At 51.2% G+C, this 9,243-nt stretch overlaps 1 protein-coding gene across 9 annotated transcripts in view; it reads left to right on the top strand.

The window, feature by feature from the left end:
- Nucleotides 1–9,243, top strand: part of Rap1gap2 (RAP1 GTPase activating protein 2) — a 241,080-nt gene that overhangs the window by 34,289 nt on the left and 197,548 nt on the right. The window contains exon 1 of one of the 9 annotated variants that reach the window (XM_013503483.1): nt 892–941. The exons of the other annotated variants lie outside the window; for them this stretch is intronic. The gene's annotated coding sequence lies outside the window, so the exon portion shown is untranslated. Of the gene's footprint in view, nt 1–891; nt 942–9,243 lie in introns of those variants that run through there. 9 annotated transcript variants of the gene reach the window in all.

Raw genomic sequence — 9,243 nt, 5'->3', positions numbered from 1 at the left:
TATATATATATACACACACACATATATTTTAGTTGAGTGCTCAATCACCAATTCATTTTGCCACCATTGGCCACCGGATCTTTGTTTACTGCATATTACAAGAATCCTCGAGGCACCACAAAGATGTTCCAGAACCTTCTGGGGCTGACTCATTTTAGTCAGCTCTTCTCCTACACACTTAGGGCATCTGTTGAGAGTTTGCTGGGGTTCTCAAGGACATGGAGAGCTAGATGTATGGAGGAGAGAAGCCTGAGTGAATTTAACTAACATTTACCTACATTTCAAGTCCAGTGCCAGGCTAGGAGCTTTGGGAGGGAGTGAGGACACAGATGAAAAAGAGTCTCTGCCATGACAGCTTCTGGCCCCAGAGGGAGACAGACACACGGATAGATGGTTGCCATGGAATGTTGACAAGTGCTGAGATGCCATCCCCCATGGAAACCTGGGGATGCCTGAGCGGCCTGCACGTGTGTGTAAGGTCAGCCAGAGGAGAGAGGTGCTCTAGGCAGCGACCACCGCACACCCTGCATGAAGACAGCTTGTGGGGGAGGACCTGGGAGCTGTTATTCTTCCACACAGAGAGCAGGAGTGGGAGTGGAGGTGGCAGACTGGGCCATGGCTAGGAGCAGTAGTTGGGTTGGGTGGGGAGCTTGGTTGCTTGACGGGCTTTTGGCCAAAGATGAATGGTCAGATCTGAGTCACTTCAGGGGCCAGAGAAGATGTAGGGAGGACAGGGCAGGGCAGTGGGCTGGAAAGAGTGGATGAATGGGCCCTGGTGGATGCTGGTCCCATTCACAGAGATGGGGAACTTGGGAGTTGGGGCAGTTTAGCGGGGGACAAGGAGGGAGTAAGCTCTGAATATAAACTTCCCTCCACTTTCCTCTCTCCCAGTGTGGCTGTCTTGGATTCTGAAGTTTACACAGGGGCAGAAGAGGGCAGAGGTGAGGAGCGGAGACCGGAGGGCAGGTGGAGCTAGTCTGATGGGGTTGGTGGTGGGCGGTCTCCTCTCCCTGGCCCCGCAGGCACAGCTGGGGGAACCAGACAGCGACTCTGCCCCTGCTCCTGGAGTGCCTTTGGCGGGTGGGCACCGGGGAGTCCTGCTGCCTGCTGACTGGTAGCAGGTGCACGGGCAGGCAGGGAACCCCCGCTGAGGATGTGCTGCAGGAGGGCCAGGGGAGTGTGCCTGTGTCTGTGCCAAGTGCCAGGGTGCTGTGAGCCTGGGCGCAGTACTGGTGCGTGTGAGTGTGGGCAGGTGTGTGTGTGCACTCCCCGTGCAGGTGGACACGAGCTTCGAGGGCCCATGTGGGTGCCTGTGTGGTGCCTTTTTTGGCTTTAGCAAGTTCCTATGGTAACCACGAACATGTCTGTTTTGGGATCTGGAGTCTGGGGCGTGAGTGGCTACAGGGAGAAGCAAGGCAGGCGGGTGCTTAGCTGGCAATTGGGCTGTGGCCTGATTTCATTGCCAGGCACTGGGGACGCACCTGGAGGTGCCGTTTGCCAGGCGGCAAGGTCTGCAAACTCCAGAGACCCGCGTGTGCCTGGCCTTTGTCCTGGCCTAATCCACTATGCCCAGGAAGCCCTGGTGAGTCCCTGTTCTGATTTCTGGGTAAACAGACAGCTGCCTTGGACTTGACCAGGTCTGGGGGCTGGCTGCTGATTGGCAGGGAAGGAGCAGCTGGCAGGGAAGGGCCTAGGGATTGGGCTCTGCTGAGGTGGCTGTGGGGCGGTGTGCAGGAGGGGCTCTGCTGATTAGCTCTCTGAGGGTATTTCCACGGGGCCCTGGAGCTCTGGAGGCAGAGCAGGACGGGGCTGACTGTGTTCCTGCAGGGGCAAGGGCGGAGTGCAGGAGAGGAGAATGATGATGGGGCAGCCTGTGGCCAGGCCCATGCCCAGCCATCCTGGGGGCTCCCTCACCCAGTTCAGCTCCCTGCATCTTGTGGACCCTTAGATCTCTGGTCATGCACTTGAGCTTCCTCACAGGTCTCCTGGGCCCAGAGCCTTGCCCAGGGCTGGACGGGAGGCTCAGAGTTGTATGGAAGAGGAGGCTGGAGGACTCTGGCCTCCTCCACAGGGGTTGGGAAGTGTTGCTGGTACTGGGCTTTGGGGAAAAGCCCTTGACTCCCCAGGTTATGCGTCCATTGAGCTTCTTGTCTGTACACTCTGGACCTGTGTGTGTTGTCCCCTCCACAGCTGCTGTCAGAAAGGCTCGTGAGGGACAGGGGCCTGGGAGGCACTCAGGGCCACACAGGTTGGGAGGGGACGTGACGTGCCTGGCTCACCCCAGCTGCTCCCTCTTCCTCTGAGCGGGCCTGGGGTTACACGTCAGAGGTGACTGGTCCTGGTGAAGGCCAAGGAGAGCACAAAGTGAGTGCTCTTTGCTTTATCTGGACCATCGAGACCTTCCCTCCCTGGGAGGCAGAGTCCGGGGCCTAATCCCTGACAGCTTTCCTGGGGAGCCCTGGAGCGAAGCTGGGAGCCTTCAGGAGAGAACCCCAGACCTCTGGAGTCCTTGACTCTAATTAACCACTATATGAGTTTCCTGTGCCCCTGAAACTGCTCACTCAGTTTGAGGTTGGTTACCTCCGGCAACAGGGAGCTCATTACCTTCCAAAGATGCCTACTGTATTGCAATATAGGTCTGCTTATGGAACGCTGACCGTTACTTTCATGTGGAATTTCTATAACTGCTGTTGCTCAGTCCAACCCTACCCTTTGGCCCCCTCAAGCCCACTCTTAAAGAAGGCTGAGCTCCTTTGCTCCTGAGGATCGTTTGGATGTTGGAAGGGGCTCTTGTGCCCGGAGTCTTCTTTTCTGGACCCTTCAGCTGTACTTGATGTTCCTCAGTGCTTGGGCTGACCTTTGCTGGAAGGCACAGGTGTTCCAGGTGGCCTGTGGGAGCCCCCACGGACAGGAGGATGGATAGCAGGAGTTCACGGGCTTCAGCCTCCATAGTAGAGGTCAGTGAGCTGAGACACAGCAGGGAGGTGGTGGATGTGAGGGGCAGGCTTTCTGGGTGACGTTTCCGTGATGTGCTGGCCTCAGTTTTTCCCTGCTTCTCCATCAACTCCTCCGTCTTCTCAGCTTTCCAGCTCAGGGCCTCATCTCTCCTTTCTGAAGACAGAGCTGGGTGTCCACAAGGATCCGGCCTTGGGGAGGAGGCTTGCACACTGGCGAGGCCGGGCCTTGTCTAGAACGACGTGACAGCGCTGTGGGAATGCTCCCCCATCTCATCCGGTTGTCCACTTTATCACTGGGAAGCTGGAATTTTAGGCACAATCTTGACAACTAACTCAATGATTTAAAAACCAACTGCGTGTGGCCTATCTTTAGACCAGATTCAGTCCATGGGGTCACCTGTGTGCCACCTCTGCCCTCATGCCATCCCCCTTAAGTCCCCGCTCCTGTTCTTCTGTAGCTGACTCCCAAATCCTTCTCCCCAGCTCACCTCTGCCCTGATGGCTCACATCGCCCCCAATTACTGTCTGCTCCTCTCCGGCTCTGTCCCCAGGCTGCACCCCTTCTCAATTAACCTTTTCTGGCTTTCAGATCCAGTTCTTCCTCTGTCACTGGGCTGAGGAGCCTCTGAGTCATGGCGGGGAGGGGTTGGTCTTCTGCCTCCTGGTTCAGGCCCATTATCTCCCGCTCCAGACAGTGACAAAGACCCTCTAATTGACCTCCTCCTCCAGCCTCTGCTGATTTTAACTAATCTGCGGTCCCTAAAGCTGGCTGCTGCTCTGAGGAGCCTAATCCATGGCAGACATTGTTAGTGCTGATTTTACACGGCCTTGTAGTTCGCAGGGTGCTGGGATGAGGACGGCCTCCACCTCTGCCAATGGGGACTGGGCAGTCAGGCTTGTGTGTGCCCCTCAAGGACTTCTCTTACTACCATGAGTGTCCACTGTCTTTGAGTCCACAGTGAATAGTTTAATCCCTGCTCTTTTCCCCAAGGCAGTGGTCCCCAAACTTTTTTGCACTTTGCTGTATAACCCGGTGGAGGGAGGCTTTTACACATTTGGATGCAAGCTGTACCCAGTTCCAGGGAAATGGAAATGTCTGGGTGGGACCCAGCACCTGTACTTTCTAAAGCTGCCCAGGTGATTCCAATGGACTGTAGAGTTTGAGAACCATGGTCCAAAGGGACAAACAAGTGTGATGTTATTGATGGGTCAGTTGGGGCTGGAGGTTCACATGGGTCCCGGGTGGGGAGAGTTGCTCCAGGCCAGGGTTTGTGTGGTCATTTTGGATGATTCCGTGTTGTCCTGTGTGTTATGGGATGTTTACCAGCATCTGTGGCCTCTGCACACCAGATACCAGCAACTTGTCCCCTAGTTGTGATCATGAAAGATGTCTCCAAATGTTGCTGAACTTCTGGGGCAATACCAGAACATCTTGTGTGTGCGCGTGCGGGTGTGTGTGTGTGTGTGATTGATACTGGGACTTGAACCTGGGCTTTTTCACTGACTTACATCCCCAGATTATTAAGAACTTTTAAAAAACTTGAGACAGGGTCTTGCTAAGTTGCTAAGTTGCCCAGGCTGGGGTTGAACTTCTGAGTCCCCTGCCTCAGCCTCCAAATGCTGGGATTTCAGGCCTGTGCCGTGTCCCCTAACTAAAATCCTTTATAGCATTCTCAAATATGCCCAGAAGAAAAGTTTACCAACCAGCCGGTGTCATCTTAATGGTTACTTTGCGGGCCGTGGGAGCCAGGCAGCCTCTGTTGAAAGCCCAACCAGCTGAAGGCAAGTTATTTAACCTCTCTGTGCTCAGCCAGTTTCTCATTTTGTTTTGTTTTGTTTTCTTGCAATTGAGCCACCTTTTCACCTTTAGCTCCGGCTGGGAGGTAGACACTGTGGTCCTTGCCTGTGCTGCTCTGCCTGCATGAGATGCCCTTACTGCTTTCCCTGTGTAGCCACCTTGCACTTCCTTCCGGGACCAGCTTAGATGTGCTTTCTCCGTGCACACCCTGCACAACCTTTTTCCTGCTCCCGGAGTGGCAAGAAACCAGGGGTTGTGGTTACTTCTCCTGCGCTGTGGTGATTGGGTGGTCTGTCTGTGTTCTTCTCCCCTGTGGGAGATCTGAGCCTGTGGGAGCCTCTGAGTGTCACATGCTGTTTGTCACTTAGGTGAGGTAGCTGTCCCCTCCCTGCCTCTGCCTGATCTGTGAACCAGCAGGTTACCACAGTGTGAACCCTCCACCCCATGCTCAACTCATTCTGAGAGGGTGGGGTGGGCGGAAATCCGTGCCTGGCAGGCCACAAAGCCACATAACTGACTTTTAGGGCCCTGCCCTGCGGGGAGGTGTGTAGTGAAAGCCGCCATCCTTTCCTTGGGTGCTTTGCTGCTAGCAGATGCTGTTTGGAATTGAGGAGCTCCGAGCTAGGGATTTCCCCAGGCGCATTTCTGAGCACAGGAACAAGACTCAGGAGGGACAATCCTTGTCCCCACCTTGCCATGACCGCTTAATGTTGTTAGCCAGCTGGATTCATGGTTACCTGTCCAGTGGTAGTGCAGACCTGTCCATGGGTATGGTTTAAAATACAGCTTCTGGGGCTCCACCCGAGGGATTCTGCTTCATCAGGCCTGGGTGGGGCCCAGGAAACCTGAGTGTATTAGAACCAGAGGTGATGCTTCTGATGTACCTCGGCTGCAGCTGCTGGGAACCAGTCTATTTAAAGCACTCTTACCCACAATGAAGATTCACTAGTTGGGCGTATGTGCTCTGCATGACCTTGGGCAAGCCACACAGCCTCTCTATGCCCCAGTTTCTTTACCTGGGAAGAATAATAGTGTCTATACCAGGGTACTATTGTTGTGAAGTTTAAAAGAGATGATGCAGGAGAAGCACGAAGCACAGGCTGAGCACATGATGCTTGGTAAATGCTACCCACCTCAGTATTTCTGATGCTATTAGTGATGGTCCTGGGCTAGTTGGTATTCTCACATGCCTGCCAGCGCACTCATGTAATATGCATGCAGGTAAATTCCATTCTGGAGTGATGTGCACCCAGACCCAAGCCTGCCTCCTGAGACAGATGCGTGCACATGTATGAAACAGTCACTGGAGAGACGTGGAAACAAGGGCAAGTGTAAATGTACACGGCCCTTGATGGTCAGGGATTTTCTTTTACTCACACACTGGTATCATTCCTGGAGTTAGCAGCACCTGGGCTGAGCTCTGGGAGCCCAAGGTGCCCCATGTTTCCATAGGAACCGCTGTGCAGTAAAAACAGGAAGAGGGGGAAGAGGAGGAGAAGGAAGAGGAGGAGGAGGAGGAGGAGGAGGGGGAAGAGATGGAAAATCTCGAGCCAGTTTTTAGCTTCCAGGGACATTCTCCCTGCTGAGGGTCTTGTTTCCTCCTCCTCATCCATACTGAGGCTCTTTTCACCTTTTTTATTTATTTATTTTTTTTAAGGATAGTGATACGGCAAACCTTTGGGTACTCAAGACCCAGAATCAATAGTTGTTCACTTTTCTGTGTGTGTGTGTGTGTGTGTGTGTGTGGTGCTCGGGTTGGAACCCATGGCCTTGAACATGTTAGGTAAGGGCTTTACTACTGGGATACACCTCCAACTGACAGCTGTTAACATTTTATCTCATTTTCATCAAATCTTTTAAAAAATTGTGATGAAATATACATAAAAGAAAATCAGCTGTCATCGCTGTCCATATCTAGGACCTTTTCATCATCTCAAACTAAAACTCTACACTCATTAAGCACTAACCCTCCATCCTCCCTTCTCTCAGCCCCAGGCAGCCACCACTCTATTTTCTATTTCTGTAGATTTGATTACTCTGTGACCTCATAGAAGTGAAATCATACAGCATTTGTGCTTTTGTGTCTGGTTTATTTTACTTACCATAATGTCTTCAAGATTCATCCGTGTTGCAGCATGTATTAGGATTTCTGCCTTTCGAAGGCTGAATAATAATAGTTCATTGTGCATATATAAATTTTCTTTAGCCATTCATATACCAGTGGACATCTGCCTGCTGTGAATAATGCTGTTGTGAGTGTACAAATATCTGTTTGAATCCTTGCTTTGGATTCTTTTGGGTTTATACCTAGGAGTAAAACTGCTGGATCATATAGTGTTATGGTTTGGATCTAGGATGTCTCCCTAAAGTCTCACGGATTCAGAGGTGGGGTTTGGGGAAGATGATTGGACCATGAGGGTGCTACACTCATCTGCAGATTGATCCACTAGTGAGTTTATAGCGAAACGTGCTGTGAGGAGACGGGGTCTGGTTGAAAGAGGAGTGTGACTGGGGGCCTTTGGAGGGCCCATCTCCCTTCTTGGCTCCTCCCTGCTCTCTGTGCTTCCTGGTTGCCATGGTTGAACAGCTTTTCTCTGCCATGACCTTTGACCATGTTATTTCTGCCTTGAAGCCAAGTAATCCTGGTCCACATTCATTGGAAACTGAGCTAAATAAGCCCATCCTCTTTTATATTGTGGGCGTTGGGCTTGTGTGTCTGTGATGGGAAAACTGACTAATACAGAGAATTGCCTGCTCCATTGGAGAAGTGAAATTGCTGCTGTGATTGTACCTGACCATGTGGTTTAGAAGCCTTTGGAACTGGTATGTGGGAAGAGTTGGGAAGCTTTGGAGATGTGGTCTAAAGAAACCCTGGAATGCTGCAGGCTGAGCTAGATGGGTGATTCTGGTTGAAGCTCAGAAAGTGCTAACAGGAATGTGAACAGGTCAGGCTCATGAACTTTCACTTGGAAATGAGGACTATTGGGAACTGGACTAGAGGACAGGCATGTTTCACTCTGACAAAGAATTTGTCTATGTTTTGTTCATGTCCTAAGACTTTGTGTGAAGCCAGGTGTGGTGGCGCATGCCTGTAATCCCAGCACTTGGGAGGCTGAGGCAGGAGGATCACTGCAAGTTTGAGACCAATGTGGGCTACAAAGTGAGTTCAAGGCCAGCCTGAACTGCACAGTGAGACCCTGTCTCAAAAAGACAAAAGATTAAAAAAAAAAAAGCAAAGAAAAGAAAGGATTTTGTGTGAAGCTGAATTTAAAGGTAGTGGACTAATTCATCTGATGGAGGAAATTTTCCCCAACATTCAGGCTGTGTTTTCAGCCATATTTAGGGTGGAAATCAGGGACAAAAGAGAAGGCAGAAAAATAAAAAATAAAGCTTGGCCAAACAGGAAGCATGTATAAAATTGGGGCCAAAGAGAATGTGGTTCCTGACAATATTAGCATTAAAAAGAAGCCAAGTACTCTGCATCAGAACAGTAGGAAAGATGTCCTGAGGGTATCTTAGGACATGGCCAAGTTGGGGGCTGGAGATTTAGCTCAGCAGCACAGTGCCTGCCTGGGAAGTGCAAGGTTGTGAGTTCAATTCCCGGTACCGGAAAAAAAAACAAAAACAAACAAACAAACGAAGAAAAGAAATGGCCAAGTTCCACTCCCTGGAAAGCTCAATGGTGTAAAAGGGCAAACTCCTTTGGAAGATTTTGTTTTGAGAAGTGCCCCAGGATATCCTACTCATTCAGGGTTGCCTAGGGAAATGCTTCCCTGGGTGCAGCAACCTGGGCATTCAGAGGCAGCTGCAGCTATGTCCAAGCAGGCCAGGCTACTGCTCCAGCTGGCTGCAAACCTTGGGATCATCCATGTGGTGCATTTTTAAAAATTATGCAGAATGCAAGAGTTATGGGATCATGAAGGCTTCCACTCAGCTTTCAGAAGAAGACCTGGGAGCCAAGGCAAAAATTTATGACAGGGTCAGGGTCCTTGCTGGAAATCCCTGAAAACAGGAAGCTGTATGAATGAAACCCCTGGTGGAGTGGAGACCACAGGACGTTGGAGATGTCAGGAACGTGGAATGTTTACTCTGGAAAATGTTAGCCAGCAAGTGGAGCTAGCCCAAGAGAGGCCATGTGGCTGCATCCAGCAAGGCCATGGGGTGGGGCTGCCTAAGGCCTTTGGAGCTCACATGTCACCAGAATCTACCTTGGGTGCTGAACACAGAGCTGTAGGATTTTATGTTTGCCCTGCTGGGTTTTGGTCTTGCTTCACTCCCTCCCTTTCTATTTCACTCTTTTGGAGTGGGACTGTCTGCCCTGTGCCATTGCATGTTGGAAGTATTTAACTTTCTTTTTGATTTTTGCAGGGGCTCACAGCTAAGAGTTTGTGTTGAGGCTTAGAAGAGACTTTAGACTTGGACTTTTCAGCAGTGCTGAAAATTGTGAAGACTTTTTGACTCTTAGAGAGATAGATTATGTACATTTTA

The sequence above is a fragment of the Chinchilla lanigera genome, unplaced genomic scaffold, assembly GCF_000276665.1.
Source record: "Chinchilla lanigera isolate Chin_1 unplaced genomic scaffold, ChiLan1.0 scaffold00080, whole genome shotgun sequence".
In the NCBI taxonomy this organism is placed as follows: Eukaryota; Metazoa; Chordata; class Mammalia; order Rodentia; family Chinchillidae; genus Chinchilla; species Chinchilla lanigera.
This window is presented reverse-complemented; position numbering and strand designations above follow the sequence as displayed.